Source organism: Nansenia antarctica, assembly GCF_963989245.1.
Source record: "Nansenia antarctica genome assembly, chromosome: 8".
Taxonomy (NCBI): Eukaryota; Metazoa; Chordata; class Actinopteri; order Argentiniformes; family Microstomatidae; genus Nansenia; species Nansenia antarctica.
Genome location: NC_137678.1, coordinates 25,159,208 through 25,180,069, shown reverse-complemented (window position 1 = coordinate 25,180,069; position 20,862 = coordinate 25,159,208). Strand labels below are relative to the sequence as shown.

The 20,862-nt window shown below is 44.0% G+C and overlaps 1 pseudogene across 1 annotated transcript in view; it reads right to left on the bottom strand.

Moving 5' to 3' along the window:
* Positions 1 to 571: 571 nt before the first annotated feature.
* LOC308164554 (sodium channel protein type 8 subunit alpha-like) overlaps positions 572 to 20,862 on the bottom strand; it is a 27,664-nt pseudogene continuing 7,373 nt past the window's right edge. Inside the window, exons 8-16 of the transcript in view lie at positions 18,714 to 18,861; positions 16,081 to 16,254; positions 8,448 to 8,570; positions 5,207 to 5,491; positions 5,037 to 5,090; positions 3,871 to 4,008; positions 3,460 to 3,559; positions 3,012 to 3,282; positions 572 to 1,732 (exon numbers count right to left, since the gene is read on the bottom strand). The product of the transcript in view is annotated as a sodium channel protein type 8 subunit alpha-like (transcript). The remainder of the gene's footprint in view (positions 1,733 to 3,011; positions 3,283 to 3,459; positions 3,560 to 3,870; positions 4,009 to 5,036; positions 5,091 to 5,206; positions 5,492 to 8,447; positions 8,571 to 16,080; positions 16,255 to 18,713; positions 18,862 to 20,862) is intronic.

Sequence of the window (20,862 nt, the reverse complement as noted above, 5' to 3'; positions counted from 1 at the left end):
GTAACTGACACAGAACTACCATTCCAACTGCTTTGGGAAGATTACTCTTCAATGTCAAGCAGTGTCTCCTTTGTTTTTTTGCTATTGCACTGTTTTTCCATGGGAATCCATTGCTTGCATCCACGCCTTGGACCCCTTTTCAGTGTTTGTCAATTCTCATCCTGTCCTCTAAATGAAGAGTTCCTTAAGAGGTCTACCAGTCAGTGAACTATCTGCCTTTTAGACACTGACTTCTGCAGACACTGACTTCTGACTCCTTGATATTTTGTTTGTTTTCCATTCCCTTTTGTTATGATCAGTAGTCTAGATGCAACAATGTCACACAGTACGCTGATTATGTTTGGTTTAAATGAAGTTCACGTGTCTTCAAGCTGTAAGAGACGGAGCTGCTTCCCTCTGCATTGATACAAGTATGAAGTCTGTAAACAAAATTATTAATATTATTCTTTTTCTTACTTGCAAATGAAATTATCTGTACATCTGTGTGGGTTAGATGGTTTTCCTCTCGCTTTGCTTGAAGTTACATTATTATAATTATTATTGTTATTACTGTTATTATTATTCCAATATTCTAACACTTAGATTCCCTGACGTCTTTTTGGTTTCTGCCCTTCTCTTTCCTTCCGCCCTTCCCCTCGTTGTTGTCCGCCCTGTTTCTCCTTGTCAGGTTTGGTTACACTATCGTAAGAAGGGAGGGAGGCAGTGGAGGGCGTGCCCTCCTTCTTTTCCTGATTTGTCCCGCCGTTCTCCACTTTGTTATTGGCCAGTTTGCGCTTGATGACAAAGCCCTGTCTGGCCAGGTAGTTACGGTAAGCGCGCTGTATGATTCTGACCGATACGTCCTCCTGCTTGCGCCTCAGGGTGGTGGTGATGGGCTCGTAGGAGACCTTAGAGGGGTTGGCCGCTATAAAGCGATCCTCCATCTGTGTCCTCAGCATGTCCAGCTCCCCGCTGTCGCCCAGCACACGCTTGGTGAAGGCAAACAGGATGTCCAGGCAGTGGATGCGGTCGCCGCTCACCATGGGCATGTCCATGGCGATCAGCTCGATGGTGTTGGGGTTGGGCACGCGGAGCGGGTGCTCCAGGGTGTCCGCAAAGTCCGACAGCTTGGACCAGGTGATGAACTGCGAGGCATCGGGGTCGAACTTCTCCCAGATCTCGTAGAAGGTCTCAAAGTCGTCCTCGCTGAGCGGGTCGGCGCTCTCTTCTGTGGCCACGCTGAAGTTCTCCAGGATGATGGCGATGTACATGTTGACCACGATGAGGAAGGAGATGATGATGTACATGACGAAGAAGAAGATGCCCACCGAGGGGTTGCCGCAATTGCCCTTCACGTTGGTGCCGGGGTTCTCCAGCAGGGGGTCGCAGTCCGGAGGGTAGTTCAGGATGGGCAGCAGGAGACCGTCCCAGCCGGCAGACGTGGTGATCATAAACAGGCAGATCATGCTATTGCCGAATGTCTCAAAGTTGTACAAGTCGTCAATCCCGGCCCCATGCTTGACATAGCCAAAGTTAGACATGCCAAAGATAGAGAAGATGAACATGACCAGGAAGAGCAACAACCCGATGTTGAAGAGGGCAGGGAGTGACATCATCAGGGCAAACAGCAGAGTCCTAATACCCTTAGCCCCTTTGATCAGACGCAAGATTCTGCCGATTCGGGCCAGACGGATCACTCTGAAGAGGGTCGGCGACACAAAGTACTTCTCGATTATGTCAGCGAGGAACATGCCTGGAGTTTAGTTTAGAGGAGAAAACAGAGAAAGAGGAAGACAATTAGATATCTATGATTAATGATTAGGCTACTGGTAGGTATGTAGGTATGGAGTGCAACTGTTTAAGTAGATTGTCAGACAATTTGTTACGATACAGAAATACAACACTTTACATTAAGAAGTTGCTCATATATCTATAGTAAGGCAATCATTTATTCAGTAATAACACTGTAATAACAAATTATTGTCAATTGAAATGTCACTTTTCACTTTTGTTTCATTATTGTTATTTATTCTTAACGAAGACCACTTATGGCCATTACCATGCCAATTGGTAAAAAGTTATGGAAATGATTGTTAACCATGTTAACTGCAGTGGCGTGAGTAGAGTAGTTACTGTACTACCACACAGGTATAAGCTTCATAAAAACTGTGACTGGGGAGGGCCACCAGGGGGAGATGATACCATTATTAACTCACTGTTTCCTTGTGTCTCGTACTGCATCATACTGCACTGTAGCATTCCAGCCGGACTTAGTATAGACGGTGACTCCTTATTAATAACTGATGGTCAATGATGCAGTTTAACCTTTTATTTACACGCACCAAAAGCACCGTAGACACACCGTAAGAGCTGAAAGCAGAATAACACACAGCTACAATCAGCATCCATCCGCTAGCATTCATCAATAGATTCAAATCATACACAACAATAAGTTAAATTGACAGTCAATACAAACATACCTCTTCGCCTTCCAGCTAGTTGCTATAAAACGATAATGAGACAGTATTTCTTCACAAATCCGTAGACCATTTAACCGTAGATTTAACCACCTTGCTTTCTTCTCCGTTCTTACTCCGTTCTAACTCTCTCGCGCATGCGCAGTTACAAAAAGGGAGAACATACTTGTGTTCTTCAAATTAAAGGCGGTAGGCTATAATAACATGTTGATATTCAAATAATATGTGGTATACAAAGCACCATCAATAAAAGTCATTATCTTAACTTGTATACATGTTATAAAATATATATTTACATGCACCCTGCACTATCCTGTTACCTTTCCATAGATAACCATTGATAGAATGTTGAGCATTTCATTACCAGTAACATTCAAATTCAAACAGCAACCGACGCTGTAGAGCTCACGTCCACTCACACAGTGGACACGGGTGAACTGCATCATAACCGCATTTAAGGATGTGTGCTAACAAAACCTCCATGTGTGTATGTGTATGTGTGTATTCATGCAAGTGTTTGTGTGTGTGTGTGTGTGTGTGTTTGTGACCACTTACCCACGACGGAGAGGATGACCACCACCACATCAAAGATGTTCCAGCCAATGGTGAAGTAGTAGTGGCGGAGGGAGACAAGCTTGAGCACAAACTCAGTGGTGAAGGCCACGATGAACACGAAGTTGACCCAGTAGAGGACGTTCTCCGTCTCCTCTGTCTGGTCGTCCGTCTCCACCATCATGGTGACCATGTTGAGGCAGATCAGGATCATGATGGAGATGTCAAAGACTTGCTGTGTCACAAAGTCGAATATCATCCCCTGGAAACTATTCTGAAAGAGAGAAAAAAAAAGGGAGAAGAGTTTATTAAGAGAGTTCAGTGTTGTAAATAATGGTCCATCTTTTAGATGGAAATTTTTCTTTTTTCCTTAAAAAAATAAAATCCCCTTATTCACAATTCATCCCTCCCCTAAACTACCCCCTGAAATAGAAAATAACTGGAGACCTACCAGTGGTCTAGGTATTGGTTTCTGAGGTTTTTTCGAGTTTCTTCATAGCGTTGTAGTATTTCTTCTGCTCCTCTGTCATGAAGATATCCTGACCTCCAAAGTAAAGAGACAAGAAAGAAATCTGGTAACAATCATATATGTTGACACCAAAGACAGTGGGAACATTTGCTAATATGTTATTTATTAATTTAGATCCCCTAAACTATACCACTCTACTATACCATGCTGTTTATATCATTGACAACTAGGTTGGGGGTCAGTTCAATTCCCTCTACACGAGAAGAAATGAGATCTGTTCATTTCAAATGCTTCATTGTTTTTCCATAGGAGTTTTCCAATCAATTCCTTGCATTCCTGCACACCCCAACAGAGAAAAGAGAGAAAAGAAAAGGTAAGGAGAAGAGAGCTTATCTTTTTCTTCTGCTGGTTGAAGTTGTCAATGATGACACAGATGAAGAGGTTGAGGGTGAAGAAGGAGCCGAAGATGATGAAGACGACAAAGTAGACGTACATGTAGATGTTGTCCTCATAGATGGGCTGGTCCTCCACCTAGAGATCATCAAAGTCAAAGTCAAATCAGCTTTATTGTCAATCCAATGTACAGACATACAGAGGGCTGAAATTGCGTTCCCCTCTCATCCACGGTGCATAGCAAACAAAAACAAAAAATAACAATAAATACTAGATAAGAATTTGAAATGTGAGGTACAATGTACAGGGGTGGAATACAATATGAACAATGACAATAGTGAAATAGTGGTAATTGGCTCAGTATAATAGAGTAAAGTGGCTAAAGTACATAAATGTATGTATGTTCATGCTTGTATGTATGCATGAAGTGAGATTGTTCTTAGTCCGGAGTCAGTGGGGGAGAGTAGGGGGGGGGCAGAGTAGGGGGGGACGGGGAACCAATCAGAATGACCAATCACCAATAACCAATCAGAATGACTGACACGCGTATTTGGGGCCCATTCATAAAATATCTGGAGGACAAGGACTTATCACACTGGATGGACGAACCTGGGCGTGAACAAATGTAAACTCTGTAATAAACCATTTGAACAGGTGTGTGAATTGACCAGGAGTAGAGTAGGAGTTGGATATAATTAATGTATCTGTTGCAATGTACCCTTTTCTTTATTATATACTTTTTTTTAAATCAGTTTTCATGTTTTTATTATTACCTTTATTTTATTTTTTCTCTCCCTTTTATTTTGTATGTGTATATATGAGCTCAGTTATATGATTGCCTCTCCATCAATGTACGTACTATATATAGGCCTACATGTGTATGGCAATTCTGGTGAGTTATCTGCTTGTATGTACAGTATATACATATATAATTATTATTAATTATTTATTTTCAAGATTTGTTTTATCTTTTTCAAAAAACTCAATAAATATATTGTTGGAAAAAAAAAGAATGACTGACACGCTTCCTGAGGACTACAGAAATAACATTTATGGGTTCAAAGGTCACTTTTTGTTGGATTCTGGAGTCTCTGTTCAATGGACCTATACACTACCATTCGCCAAAGGAACATAAGGGTGAGAAAATGTCAGGTGACAGGTTTTACCTTTCTGGAGTCTATTGCTGCATACATGATGTCCATCCAGCCTTTGAATGTGGCCTTGTAAAGAGAGTGCGACATTTGACATTTTAGAGTCATCATGCCAAGTAACACAGGAACGCTTTCACCCACTGAATACTGGTTAGGGTCAAAATAAGAACAAGACTGTGTCTCACCACTTGAAGAAGTGCCAGATATCCAGCACCAACATTGTCAAAGTTAATCTTCACGTTCTTCCATCTGATGTCAGTGTGGTTTGCGTTGATGAACCCGAAGCACTCTGTCTTGTTGTTGACCACGCCAGGCAGGATCATCTCCTCGGAGGTTTCGTTGTAGCAGTAGTAGTACTTCCCTGCGAACAGGTTGACCCCCATGATGCTGAAGATGAGCCAGAAGATGAGACACACCAGGAGCACGTTCATGATGGAGGGGATGGCTCCAACCAAGGCGTTGACCACCACCTACACACGCAACCAGGGAGACAGACAGCAGCGTGAGATAGAACTCGCACATATTCATACTGTACATCCATATGTATATTTACATACAACCACCCACTCTCTCTGAGAGATGCTGTTCATACACTATGTGAGCTGCACATCAGTGGGGTTCTTCACCACTATTATCTCTCGTCATGCGTTGGTATTCATAGTGTCATACTTACTAAACCCCAGAAAACTGTACAATGTCAATGTTGAGGAACCAAAGCCAAAGGATTTTACTCTTGTGTACTTGTCTTGTACAGTAAGAAGTAATAAAAGCTATTCTGATTCTGACAAACATCAGAAATGGCTGTCTTGAGTAGTGGAGGCTACATACAGGAAACGACTGGGATTTAGGTCCCTTTTTTTGGCCTGTATGACTTAATAATAAAACTATCTGAAGACTTTGGCAAGTGTGCAGCTCACATATATCCACATATCTCAGTAAGAGAATCGCGCAACCAGTCTGTCACGACAGCAGTGCGATGGAAAGCAGCTGACTTGTTCCCACGCCCCCGCCCCCCCCCCCCTAACCCTGTGCCCTTTCCATCTTCCCCCACCCTTCAGTCGTACACACAGATAAGCAGTGGTCTCAGCACACGGTGCGACGCTGGAACGTACATTGGATGTTGTAATGCAGGACATCCAGCAGCTCTATGACAGACAGCTGAGCGGAGCCTAGCATGCATGGTCATATCTGCAGGCTCGTGTACAGAAGCATGTTCTCTCGTTGACAAGACAGTGATCCGAGACCTTTGCTTAATGCTTTTTACAGTAAGTTCCCTTAGCATATACAGTATATACGGTGGGTTGGATGGAGGCAAATAAGCTCGATTACTAGACCTATGATGACCAGACATATTTAGGGCCCCAATTTGCATGTTGCAAAATGTTTTGTCCAATTGGGGCAACGTTTGGGGCAATAATCCAATAAGTGTTTTGTCAGAATTTAGTTTTTTACATAATCTGATCCGTTAGGTGTTTATTAATGCATGTGTGGTGTTATTTTTTAAAATGTTGACATTTTTGAGTTAGTAATTCATAAAATACAAAGGTTCCATCTCACCAAACATAATGGAATGTAAAAACGTTGACGCTCAATATCTCTGAACTACCCTAAACGGAGATAGAACCTTATCATTCTAAGCTCACGAACTACTACAATCAGTGTCTGTGGCTTTTGTTTTCCTGTTATTGTCCTCTGCTGTTGCCAAGAAGTGGAACATGACTCCCAACAGTAAACAGCAGGTGCATTCAGGGGTACATGCATGTTAAATGGAAGATTTCGGGCATTATCATAACTTGATAAATGCATACCTAAATGCATACCTAAATGCATACCTAAATGGACAGTCAAAAGCTAGGACGATGCCCCCCCCATTTACGAACAAATGTTTACCAATCTTTTAAGAACGGTTTGAATGATTGGCATCTCAGGGAGGAAATAAGTGGCGTGAATGAATATTTTTCTGAAGGGTTTTCTGATTGGGTCATCAGTCATCGACCCTGTACTGAATTTGCAACACAACACGCCCCTACAATTAGACAAAAGTCCTGACCAAAACATCTATTTGATGTTTTAAAGTTTTTCAGCTAATGCAATAAATCCTCTTCTTCACCTGCCTTGTAACACCTACAGCACACACATGGGTGAGATTGGGTGCCGCGGGAGGCTGGGGGAGGCTGGGGGAGGCTGGTGGAGGCTGGTGGAGGCTGGTGGAGGTATGAATCAAAGGAAGGGCTCATTGTAATACAAATCGAATGGATTAAGGAATGGTATCAAACACAACACAACACCATTCCTCATTCCATTCCATACATTACAGTGATCCCGTCCTCCGACTTCTGCCCCTCGGCAGCCTAAGGGGGCGGGGGGAAGGCAACCAGAAGTGTGTCAATCTTCCAGTGCTACAGGGGCAGACTGTGATGACATCACATGACATAGGTGGGACGGTGTGTGTGTGTGTCTTTGGGGGTGGGGGGGGTGGTGGTGGTGGTAGACAGAGCTGGATATCACATATGGGAGGTTGAAGAGGAGATAGGAGGGGCGTTTCCTATGACAGAGGGGTTTACACTGCACAACCACAACAACCAGTAAATAGTGGTCTAACCCATCACACAACAAACATGATAATAGGGTCACTTAAAGCCCTCGTTGGTGAACAGGCTTATATGACTTGGTGTCATTTGCTCAAGGTAAGGCTAAACTTAGCTTCATGTGCCAGGGCTCTGTGCATCTGCACTGCCACGTAGCTAAGTCGTGATATTCTGTGTTTGTGCACCACTAGCAAACTGGTGGTTGTTGTGACAGTCATGTGATGTGTTGGGGGGTTAGACAGGTGACAGACTGCTTGAAGGGACTGGGTACAGGGAGGATCTCTTGCTTGAAAATAATAATAAAACGAAGGCTTCAGGTGAAGTCCAATAGATAAACAGCCAATTTCTAGTGAAAATTACATGCTATTCAAATGACATGGATGATTTCAATTTTTCCATCCTCTTTCAAAAGTTGTATCTCAACAATTTCACGTCGTGATGAGGCAGCTTTGCAACATGTCCCTGTTTCACCAATCCAAATTAACTCTACATAATAATTAGTTGACAATTAGATTATTACAACGAATCATTGTCATAGTGTGCTACTACATCCACGATAATTCATATTTTTCAGCTGCATCATTACTTTTTCTAATGCAATTAGGCCTTCAATGAAAATGGATACGTTTTTTTTTTTCATGCTTTTTTTCCCTTTTGAGCACATTTTCGTTGAATTTCGTTTCTGTTCCATATCTTAAAAAAATCCCCCCCATTCGCTGATTCTCTAGAATGCTCTATCTAGCCTTGCTTCAGTTCCATCATTTCTGGCATGCGTTTGATGCTGTAACTGTTGAATGGGCATGCAGGAGGACCAGCTGCCTGGTGTCTCAGGTCTTACCCTCTTCCCTTCAAAACGAGAAAGAGCCCTGAGCGGCCGCAAGGCCCTCAGTGTCCTGAGTGATTTAATGGGCCCTAGATCGGAGTAGCCCAACGCATTAGCTATAAGGCTGACTATAGACACCTATACAGAGAGAGAGAGAGAGAGAGGGGGGGGGGGGGGGGAGGGAGAGAGGAGAAGCAAGAGAGAGGGTCCACACAGTTAGAGGGGTAACAGAGAGAGAGATAGAGAGACCCTACTGGAGCAATTTGGTTGGAGTTAATCACACATACAGATATACACATATACATGTATACAAAATGTATATATGTATCTATATGTACACACAGAGAGAGAGTAAGAGGTTAATACGTTGTGCAGAGTTCAAGGAATAGTAGACGCCCCAAGCTTTTTTCTTTCTGGATTTTTGTTGTTGTTGGGGGAGGGGAGGGTTTGGTTTGGGGGGTTTTTTAGTTTAGTTTTGGCAGGCAGGTGAAGCTCGAAAAGCACCTGGAAAGAAACGAGTGGTTGACTTGATTGATTGATTGATTGAAAACTTTATTAGAAGATTTGCAGAAGTAGGTACATGAAAGTACATATTACATACAAGGTCAACTAACAGGATAAAAACCCAAGAAAGCCACTGGCTTATTTCAATTGGGGTCCTTGATTCTCAATTCATCGTTACATGTAAGACAGACAAAAAAGCTAGTACTATCTACAAGATAATACAGACAAATAACTATTACTATCTACAAGATAAACACACATCCATCATGGGAAGAACAATACAACAAAACATAAGGTATGTACAGCGGGTAGGACAGGTGGGGACATACACCACAGGTGGGGGCGGGGGACAAAACACAAAGTATGTACAGTGGGTAGTTCGGGTCTTTTAATCTGATTTTTGATTTAGAGGGTCCAGTTACGGATTGCAGCCTCCTGTAAATGTTTTTTGAGAGTGGTTTTGAAGGTGGGCAGTGTTTTGCACTCCTTTAAGATTATAGGAAGGGCGTTCCACATTTTTACTGCATAGTTTGCAAACGAGTTTAACCCCTTGTTTGTGGTGCAACGCGGTTGAACGTGGTTCGTGGAGCTTCCTCTGGTGTTGTATGTGTGGACGTTGTTCACTTTTTGGAAGTATGTTGACAGGTACTTGGGTGTCTTTGTGGTGTAGCGTATCTTGAAGACCAGGCCCAGTGCAAGCTGCTGCACTCTGTCAACTACTCGTAGCCAATCAAGGCTCAAAAAATGAGCAGCGGTTAGATGTGTCCTAGGGTTGAGGCCTAGCAGAAGCCTAACCAGTTTATTTTGGGCTGTCTGGAGTCTTGTTTTATGGGCCTTTGTGGTTCTATAGTACCATGATGTTACGGCATAGTCGAAGTGACATTGAATGAGAGCTCCTGATAGGGTCCTCAGTGTGTTTTTACTGACAAGTGAGGATATCCTGTACAAGAATCTAGTTCTATGGTTCACTTTTTTGATTACTTTTGCTGCCATTTTATCACCGGAAAGATTTGCCTCTAAGATGGAGCCCAGGTATGTAATATCCTCTTTTCTTGTGATATTAATGTTACCCACTTTTATTTTAAAATTTTCAGCCTTTCTGAGTTTAGATGGGGATCCGTATAGGATGGTTTCAGTTTTACCTAGGTGTATTGATAGTTTATTGTCAGCTAGCCAGATGCAGATTCTACTCAGTTCAGTGCTTAGCGCTTTTTCCACCTGCAATATGTCCCTGTCAGAGACCAGCAGAGCCGAGTCATCCGCGAACAGGAACAAATTGCAATCACATGCTGATGACATGTCATTCACATATATTAGGAACAGTAAAGGTCCCAAAATGCTTCCTTGTGGAACGCCGCAGGTCACTGGGAGGGGGGGGGACAGTGTTCCGTTCACACTAACCACCTGTTCCCTCCCCTCTAAGTAGGATTGCATCCAGCTCACCGATGTTCTATCGAACCCAATTGCTTTCAGTTTATCTAACAATATGTGGTGATCTACTGTGTCGAAGGCCTTCTGGAGGTCCAGCATGACCATGCCGCAGTACTTGCCCGAGTCCACCTCATGGTTGATGTGGTCGTTCAAATAGAGAAGGCATGTGTCAGTGGAATGGGATGTTCTGAATCCTGATTGAAATTCATACATCAGCTTTTTTTCGGTAAGGTACCTATCGACCTGTTCATAAACTATTTTTTCCATAAGTTTCGAGATGGAATTAAGAATAGAAACAGGTCGGTAGTTGCCTGGGTCTAATTTGCTTCCTTTTTTATACAGTGGGGTTACCCTTGCTATTTTAAAGTCAAGGGGGACGTGTCCCTGTTTGATGGAGAGGTTTATTATGTGGGTGATGATTGGGGTAATGGAGGCAGCTGAGTCTTTTAGAAATCTGGCTGGAATATTGTCATGGCCCGTGGCCTTTTCTGAGTGTAGAGCGCCTAGCTTTTTAAACACCTCATCGTTTGACACCATGGAGAGTTTAAAATCATCATTGCGTACACCCAGTTTATTGTAGAACTCACGGATGTGCTCTACACCATAACGCCCTGAGTGGGGTGGTAGATTGTTAACTAATTTAGTGGCTATGGTTGTAAAGAAAGTGTTTAAGCACTTAGCCACATCCAGCTTGTCTGTAAGGAGAGAATCACCAGATTTGATGCTGATGTTTGTAGACCTGGTTTTGAGTTTTTGACTGCAACCTAGTTGGCTATTAAGTAGCTTCCAAAGGTCACGTGGTTTGTTTAAGTTTTCTTCGATTTTGTTATCGAGGTATTCTTTCTTAGCAGATTTGGTCATGGTAATTACCTGATTGCATAGTTTGTTGCATTGTTTTTTAATTTTCTCAAAGTGGGTTTTGTGATCTTCGTTTAAGTGTTTCACTAATTTTGATTTGCATTTTTGAACTTCAGAGCATTTTAGGTCTCTGACTTTCATAGCATTTAGAATGTCCGAATTCATCCATGGTTCCGATCGGGTTTTAACCCTGGTGGTTCTCATGGGGGCTATACTGTCAATAATATTTAGGAATTTGGTTTTGAAACCTAGCCATGCCTCTTCAACCTGTGTGCATTTTAGTTCATCTAACCAGTCTTGATTCTCCAGTTTATGGTTTAAGGCCTCACTAGAATAGGATTTAAGGGATCTAGTGGTTATAGTTTTATGACCGCCAGCCTTGGGTTTTTGTTTTTTACGAGTGCAAAAGATCATGTAATGATCACTTAGCCCACATACAATAACCCCACTCTTGGAGATTTTGGACTCATCCGATGTTAGAATGAGATCTATGGTGGTTTGAGTAGAAATACACACCCTAGTGGGTTTGGTAATTTGTTGACGGAGACCGTGTAATTCAGAAAACCTAGTGAAGGATTTGAAAACGGATGCTTCATTTCTGAGCATGTCCGTGTTCAAATCTCCAATAAGAATCTTTTCCACAAAGTCAACGTCATCCAAGCACCCCTCAAGAATATCATAGAAATCACTCTGATCGGGAGGTCTGTAGATAGAACCAACCAGCACCGGTTTTGCTTTGTTAAAGATAATTTCAACCCAAACAGATTCTAATTTGTCATGATTCAGGTCATCACGGGTGTTAAAGATAATATCGTTGTGAATGTACATGCAGACTCCACCCCCATACCTGTTCCTGTCGTTTCTGATGACTGTGTAGTTAACTATTTCAATCTCTGGGTCTTTGATGGATTCATCAAACTTGGTCTCAGAGAAGCTCAAAATATGAACCTTGCTGTCATGGAACATTTCTCTGATTTGGTCCAGTTTAGGCACAAGACTGTTCACATTAAGGTGAACAATATGCAGGCCCTTACTGCTGTGTCCAAATAGAGAGTTTATGTCTTTGACTTGGAAATAGTCACCACCATTTTGGTCATCGTCACGTTGAGGATTGGGGGGTGGGGGGGGGCGCCCATTGTTCAACGGTTTCGTCGTAGAGTCTCCGGGTGGAGAAGGGGGGGGTCGTCGTCGGGTGGGGGAGGGAGGGGGGAGGGGGGGGTTCGTCACCGGGTGGGTGAGGCCTCTGTGTTCGTCACCGGGTGGTGGGGGGGGGTTCGTCACCGGGTGGGGGAGGCCTCTGTGTTCCCTGGCTAGTTGGTGGAAGATAGGTGGGGGGGTAATGTTATTAGCATATCTACCCATTGTTTTGCTAGCCACGTCTGAATCCTGGATGTCTGCTGTTGCCGGCAAACTAACCGGTTTGTCGACAATGGCGTCAATGTTTATGCTCGTAGCATTTGCCTGGGAAAGATATAGTTGTTGTCTGGCTAAACGTGAAGCCCGCCTGGTTGCGACTGGTCCGGGATTCAGCTGGATGTCTCCCGAGAGCAGTAGATAGAGCCATATCACGGTTCTTCTGTCCATTCTACCTGTCGGGGGTTTGTTTCTTCTCGTCCGGTCCGCAGTCAGCGTCGTGTGAATGGTTGTTGCTCCGAAGCCCAAACATTTCTTCGCGGCGTGGAGATAAAGTCGAGAGAATACGGTCAAAGGTCCAATAGGATCAGAGTCAGAAGATTCAAACAAAGGGCGGGGGGGGGGGGAGGAAAATCTGAGAGGAGAAAAGGTGTTCACTCAAGACACAACAAGATAACACACAATATACACACAATACTATACACACCATGTACACACAAAAGCCCGGCTTAGTATAAACCAGGGGGTTGAGGACGGTTTTGGGGGGTACGAGAAGGAGAGAGAGGACAACCTGCGAGGAAGGAAGAGTCCCGACAGACCACAAGAACCTTACCCTGGCCCCTCAATCACCGACCCACAACGTCCCTCTTCTCTGCAGTACATTAGCCCTCTCTGAGAGAGAGACAGGGTTAGAGGCACCTGCTGTGAGAGAGGAGTATACTGTAGGTCAATCTGCACATGCATGAAGCCATTTCCAAAAAACTCACTAAACATGTTTTTGTTTTTTTTATTCAATATCACACACTCACACGAGAGCCACCACCACATACAGGAAGTGAGTGACACGTCGTGTAAGGATCATGAACATCGAGAGGTTCCGGTTAGTTTACAGGACAGAGAGGAGAGGTGAGGGGAGGGGGGGGTAATTGAGGCACAGAGACTAGAAGACACGATTACCTGTCCGGTCCCCTCTGTCTGTCTGACGGGGGGCTATGGCAGGGGGTGTTTGTCACACTGCAATACCTCATGAGGCCAAACTGAGGGGGGGGACAGAGGCCATGGCTGTCACGGCTGCCGAGGTGAAATTCCTGCCCTGACCTCGTCACATGACAGTGGAGTCACATGACAGAGGAGAGTCTGGTCTGTTGGATGGACACGTTGCTACTTGTGTTCTTGTCTTTAGCTTCCCATGTTATGTTGTTGCTGTTAGCTTAGATAGAAATATATACTGTATATATATCTATATTTGGTGTCCAGACTGTAGAGTTAAGTTGCCTTTTCTTTTTCGTTAGAAATTACAAATTGATAAATTGACAAATTACATGGATTTAAATCATTATTTTAGGGGCACACCCTGCATAGAATACTGGCCATTAACCTGTGTTGGAAAAACACCTGATCAACCAAAAACGACGCTACACTCAAATAGGATGGAAGCAAAGAGAGAGAACAGGACATTGGCTTTCCTAAGCTTTTCTGAGGGACCACTTAACACTAGAACAGATGTGCTGTTTTTTCCTACTATAAGAGCCGCCTCAGGGGTCAAATGACCATAGTCTTTACAATGGGAAGCTGCTACTTACACACAACGACCACTAGTTGGCCGGCTTGAAAATGTGCCTGCCTCCTGCACAGAAAAACTGCAAAATAGCATTACACTAGCTTATCCTGATGTGATTTTGAAAATGTAAGGATACTGGGTGGTAAAACACACATATCTAGGAAAAGTCATGAAAGCAGGGTCCTAGAGTGCAAAGATATAACTTTCGTTTTTTACTCACAGGGTCAAATGACCCCACCCATGGCTGTTCTAGTGTTAATGGCTCTGCCTTGCACTACTGCAGTGATGGATGGTCATAGGTGGCGCCCCCTGTGGGGCGAGGTGGGGTGAGGCGGGGGAGCCTCCCTTCCTCTGGCACGGCTCTGCAAGAAGAAGTCTATGAACTGAAGAGAGACATGCCCCTGAAGAGTGACCCACACATACGCTGGCAGACACACACACACGCACACACGCACACACGCACACACACACGCACGCACGCACACACACACGTGCACACACACGCACACACACACACACACACACACACACACACACACACACACACATAAAACACCAACATTGACACACCCATGTCACACACATACACTCCTCGACATAATCCATTATTGTATTGTATGTATTGTAACGCACACAGACACGAAACACACACAAACCATCAGGGTTGAGAGGAGGAGATCTGTTGATTAAGGATTGACTGACTCAGAAGAAGTCATGGCCACACACGCCTTTACCATCCTCCACATGACCCAATACTACACATCACAAACAGGGACAGGTTGAGGGTAAAACTAGAGCAGAGTGGTAGGTACTGTGCACCATCACAGCATCCCCCAACACAACACTGGAATAAAAAGTACTGGGAGAAAAAAAAAAAAAACAGAAGAGAAATAGACCCACATCGGAAAAAACCAGGACAGAGGCTGAGAGGACGGGAGGCTGTGGCATTGCATAAGGTCCCACGAGGAAAGAAGAACCACGTTTCTTGAATTCCCAAATCTTACTATTAGCAAATTTCCTACCTATGGTTAAATCGTCCACATATTTTGGTAAATGAAGTACTTTGTACTTTGCTGGTTGAGGGGAGAAGTGAGAAGTGGGCCTGGATGAAAAAAAAATCATTAAAAAAAAATAGATATATTAAGCTACAGAGCATTCTGGGAGCTGATGTCAATGCCACACCTCCCATCTCAGCGATACATTGACGTTGCGTCATTCACTCACAGCAACGGCAAGACAGACAGACAGACAGACATTAGGTGAGCTAACCCTCAACAGAGACAACCCATACTACACAAAATCAGTTAAAAGGAGAGAAGAGTTACTGCACACAAAGCTTGAAAGTGAACAATAACTAGGCCTTTCAGCATCTCAGATAGAGGCACCTGAACCAGAGCATATGAAATAACACAAGAAACACTAAGCTCTATGTTTAGAGTTAGAACTATGAAATTAAATAGGAGATACCTGTACTTTGGTGTAAAATAATATTCGATGTGTATATATTATTTGTAAAACAATATTTTATGTCATATATATTATGTGTATATGTTTAGTAGGTAGTGGATGTCCTTTACACATGATCTAGCACCTGGTACACAGGCATCCACACTCACTGTACTATAGCATGACAGGCTTTTCATGAGAGGGTGAGAAAACAAACTACTGAGTAGAAAGGGGGAGAGAGACAAGAGTATTATTTCAATCTCTTTGTATTTCTCTGTCTTGTTTTGTCTTTCTCATCTTCCTTTCAAACGAGAAAGACAAAACAAGACAGAGAAATACAAAGAAATATAGAAATATAGAAAGAGATATATAAAGCAGAGAGAGAAAAAAAAGGAGAGTGAGAAGAGAGTGAGGACGGGAGAGGAGCAGAGCAGAAGAAGACAGGAACAGAGGGAGGAGGGTGAGAAGGAGGGAGGAAAGGAAGAAGTTACTTACATCCACAATGAAGAAGTCCAGCCAGCACCAGGCGTTGGTGAAGTACTTGTGGAAGCCGTAGGCCACCCACTTCAGTAACATCTCCAGGATGAAGATGTAGGTGAACACACTGTCTGCGTACTCCAGAATGATCCGGATGGTCTTCCTCTGCTGTATGTACACGTCCTCAAAGGCCTGGGGGATGAAGGAACAGGTGAAGATGACAATGACGTGATTGTGACTGTAGACTGCTGCTAGGCAAGGCAAGTTTATGTGTATATGGGAAAGTACTAGAGAGTGTCTCTGTACTTAAAGCAGCCACCTATGCATTCCTGATACTGCCTTATGTTCAATGTTTTATACTGTATGTCTGAAACTTAAATGTATCTGTTTTTTATATGCTGCTCTCTTGACCAGGTCTCTCTTGGAAAAGAGATTTTAAATCTTAAAGTATAGCACATTTCATACAACAGGGGCAATTCAAAGTGTTTTACAAACATTATTAAATAGATAAAACATTTAATAAGACAATAGTTAATGGATAGAATTGTTTGTGTTTAATCATAACTGCTACAAAACATGAAGGTTTTTAGCTTAGATTTAAATATGTTTAGGGTTTGGACCTGTTTGATTTCTGTTTCTGTTTTGTTCCAGGAGCATGCAGCAGCGTGACTGAAAGCTGCTGCACCGTGTTTTGTTTTGCTATTTTACTTCTTTTTTTTTCTCATGTTTTTATGGCATTTCTGCTTTATTGGGATAGAGACAGTAGAGATTGACAGGAAGGATGGGTGAGAGAGGAGGATAGAGACAGTAGAGATTGACAGGAAGGATGGGTGAGAGAGAGGAGGATAGAGACAGTAGAGATTGACAGGAAGGATGGGTGAGAGAGAGGAGGGACGAAATGCAGGATATGTCGATGGCCGGAGTCTAACCAGGAATGATACGGCCTGCTTGATTACATGACATTATTTTTATATTTACAATGAAACTGAATATCATAACATCAATTGTTGGGACATGAAACTGAGGAGATAGCGTCATCAGTCCCAGGATGCAAAAAAAGAAACACAACTCATATTCACCGACGATTATTATCCTGTCAGCTTATGTTCAAGTCATTGTCTTTCCCGACGACGTGAAGTTAGTTTTGATGCATCATTGTGTCTCTTATACAATAGTGTTTATTGATCGCCTGGTGTTCATGAGTGTGGTGGGTCACATAGTGCTCGTCCACCAAAGTGAGACAGGAGGCGAGAGGAGGTCTGATAATAATAAATTAGACTTGGGTGGCGTAGCGGGTTAAGCGCTGACCATGTAACCGCAGGGTCCCCGGTTCGATTCCGGCCGGGGACATATCCTGCATGTCATCCCTCCTCTCTCTCTCACCCAACCTTCCTGTCTAAATCTTCACTGTAACTGTCAATCAAAATTAAAAATATGAGTGGGACTGCCCCACTCAGAAAAAAATAACTTAAAAAAAAGAATAATACATTCGACTTATATAGCGCTTTTCTAGACCCTCAAAGACGCTTTACAAACTGAAGATCGAGTAGTAATAATAAAAAGAAACAAAAAATAAATAAAAGAAAGTATAGGGGCCTAATTAAGGTAGTGCTGGGGACACATGGGAAGGGGAGGGGGAGAGGGATAACTGGTGAAGGCAAGCTTGAAGAGGTGGGTTTTGAGGGCCTGTTTAAATGTTGGGAGGGTGTTGGCCTGTCTGATGTGGTTGGGGAGGGCGTTCCAGAGGGACGGGGCTGCGGCTGAAAAGGCCCTATCACCCCAGGTCCGGAGCTTGGTCCTGGTGGTCTTGAGGGTGGTTTTGGTCGTCAAACCTGAGGCAACGGGAGGGCGTGTGGAGGGGGACGAGGTCGGCAAGGTAGGAGGGGGCCAGATTGTTGATGGCTTTGTAAGTGATGTAACAAGGGCTCTCTGTGCAGCAGGACTGACGGACAAGTCTTCCTCCATCAGCTACCGCTACCCTAGAAGAACGCTCCCTGTCCGTTCCCTGAGCACATACAGTAAGTGTTTCTGAATCACCGTTTGGCTACAGTCCCCCCCAGAAGAAAGCTGCACACTAAGCTGGATTCCTTTGGTTAAAAGGCTAGTGCATTACAAGCACTTTGCTGTCCATTAGCAACAATCATAGCATGAACAGCAGCAGGAGAAAGCATACAGAGTGTCTCTCTTGTTACAACTTTGCAAGAAACGGGTCGTCAAGGGATCTTTACTGTGTGTGTGTGTGTGTGTGTGTGTGTGTGTGTGAGTGTGTGCGTGTGTGTGCCTGTGTGTCTTTGTGTGTGTGTGTGTGTGGTGTGTGTGTGTCTGTCTGTCTGTCTGTGTCTGTGTGTGTGTGCATCTGCGTGTGCGTGTGTGTGTGCGTGCACGTGTGTGTGTGTGTGTGTGTGTGTGCGTGTGCACATCTGCAAGAGCACGCGTGTGTGTGTGTGTGTGTGTGTGTGTGCGTGTGTGTGTGTGCGTGTGTGTGTGTGTATGCGTGTGCGTGCTCGTGTGTGTGCGTGTGTGTGTGTGCGTGTGCATGTGCGGTGGGTGTGCATATGTGTGTGTGTGTGTGTCTGTCTGTATGTGTGTGTGTGTGTGTGTGTGTGTGTCTGTCTGTCTGTGTCTGTGTGTGTGTGTGTGTGTGTTCTTACCAGAGCACCACTACTGAGCAGGATCATGAAGATGATGAGGGTCTCAAACCAGTTGTGCTCCACGATCAGGTAGCAGGTCTTCCTCAGGAACCACCAGTACTTCCCCCAGCCGATATTGGTCGGCACGTCGGGTACTTGGCGATACATTCTGGAAGAGAGGAGACACACATAATGGACCTATCGCAAAGCCACGCCCCAAAATAGAAATTGTCCAATCATATCACAGCAAAAGTCAAGACAGGCAGAAAACTCGGACAAACAACTCGCTAATATCTGATGGTGAAAAGCTTCTAGAGTAAATATTCTTGTCATCTTTAAAAAAACATGTCTATAACTTGCTGTGGTAAATCAGAAATCAGAAATGTGCCAACTCCCCCCATTGTGAGTGATTGAATGTCATTCAGTCACGGTCGGTCAGTCAGTCACTGTCAGTGAAGCGTTGTTTGTTTGTCCGAGTTTTCAAAGGGGGGCGTGGCTTAGCGATAGGTCCATTGAGACAGACAATAGAGGAACGGACCCACAAATACACACACACACACACACACACACACACACACAGAGAGAACACAGAACGCAGAACATAATATCATACAGAAGGAGATGAGGCCCGGTCTTCTCATGGCCTCCAATCTCCTCCAATCAGTTAGCATAATTGCTAAGCGCTAAGCTAACGCCTCAGACCGAGCTCCTCTCTGTCCCTCCGTCCCCAGTAATCAAGTTATAAAAGAAAATCAGGGGGGATGGTGGATTTTATCATATGGGGACAATTTTAGCATTGCCACAGCGTCAGTGACTTCAGTGTCAGTGACTTGGTAAAAATGTCTGTCTGTCTGTTTCTGCCTGTCTGTCTGTCTGTCTGTCTGTCTCTCCTCTCTGTCTGTCTGTCTGTTTCTGTCTGTCTCTGTCTGTGTGTCTGTCTGTCACTCTCTCTCTCTCTCTCTCCCTCCCTCCCTCCCTCCATCCCTCCCTCTCCCTCTCCCTCTCCCTCTCCCTCCCTCCCTCCCTCCGTCTGTCTATCAGTCTGCAGCGCCGGCCCGAGGGTTCAGTGTCTAAAGGAATGTTCCGGAGCGTCACACCATCTGACGGTCTCCTGCAGTCACCTCTCTGATTGGTCGGACTCAGTCCACTTTTGATCAGTGGATTAAAAAAGACACGCCAATGTGTGTGACGTACTGTAACCTATGACATCATCCATTGCAGACGAAATATGTTCACTCTTCTCCCCCCCCCCCAAGAGCGTTTATACTCTACAAAGCAATATGTAACAATACAAAGGTCGTTGTATTGACAAATGAAGAGAAATGATTACAGTTATTACAGTATTACAGTTATAGCGTACTCTCAGGTTGCTACTCGTGGATCTATATATCCTGTACAGGTATCTCTGGCTGTCCTGTCTCGCAATTTGCACCATGAGCACTTCGAGGCTGCACAGCACTATAAATACTGCACCCTAAATCTCCCCCCTACCTACGTTTCAACATTCCAATCTCCACTTGATCTACATTAGAAAAAAAAAGAAAAAAAAAACGCTTCATATGAGTCCACTGACCTAAACTGATACATTTATTGAAAATGTTCAATCAAACCTTCAACCCCCAGTCTCCCTTAAAGCAACCAAAGCATTCACATTACATTTTTTTAACCGTTTAGCAGATTTTATCCAAAGCGACTTACAATTAAGAGACAGTTACTCCCTGGAGTAAGTTAGGGGTAAGTGCCCTTACTCAAGGGTACACACTAGTGGTGGTGTTCCCAGGTGGGGGTTTGAACTCATGACCTTCTGATCACCGGTCCGACTCACTATCCACTAGACTACACACTATCCTACAACTACAACTCCTCTCTTCACTACACTCGCTCCCCGCTGGTGGAACGAGCTGCCCACAGCTGTCAGAACTGCAGAGTCACAACCCATCTTCCTGAAGACCCATCTCTTCAGGTTACACCTTAACTGCTCCTCCTGAGACATCTACTAACCCCCCAGCACTGCGTCTCCTGAGACACCCGCTTTTCCCCTTTCCCCCTAAGACTTCTACTGCCCCCCTTGTACTGTTTCTCTGTTCTCCAGTGTCTATATAAAAAAAAATCATTCTATCACAGAGAATGGCCCCTGGCCTGAGTTAGATTACTTTTCCTGCTACGACTG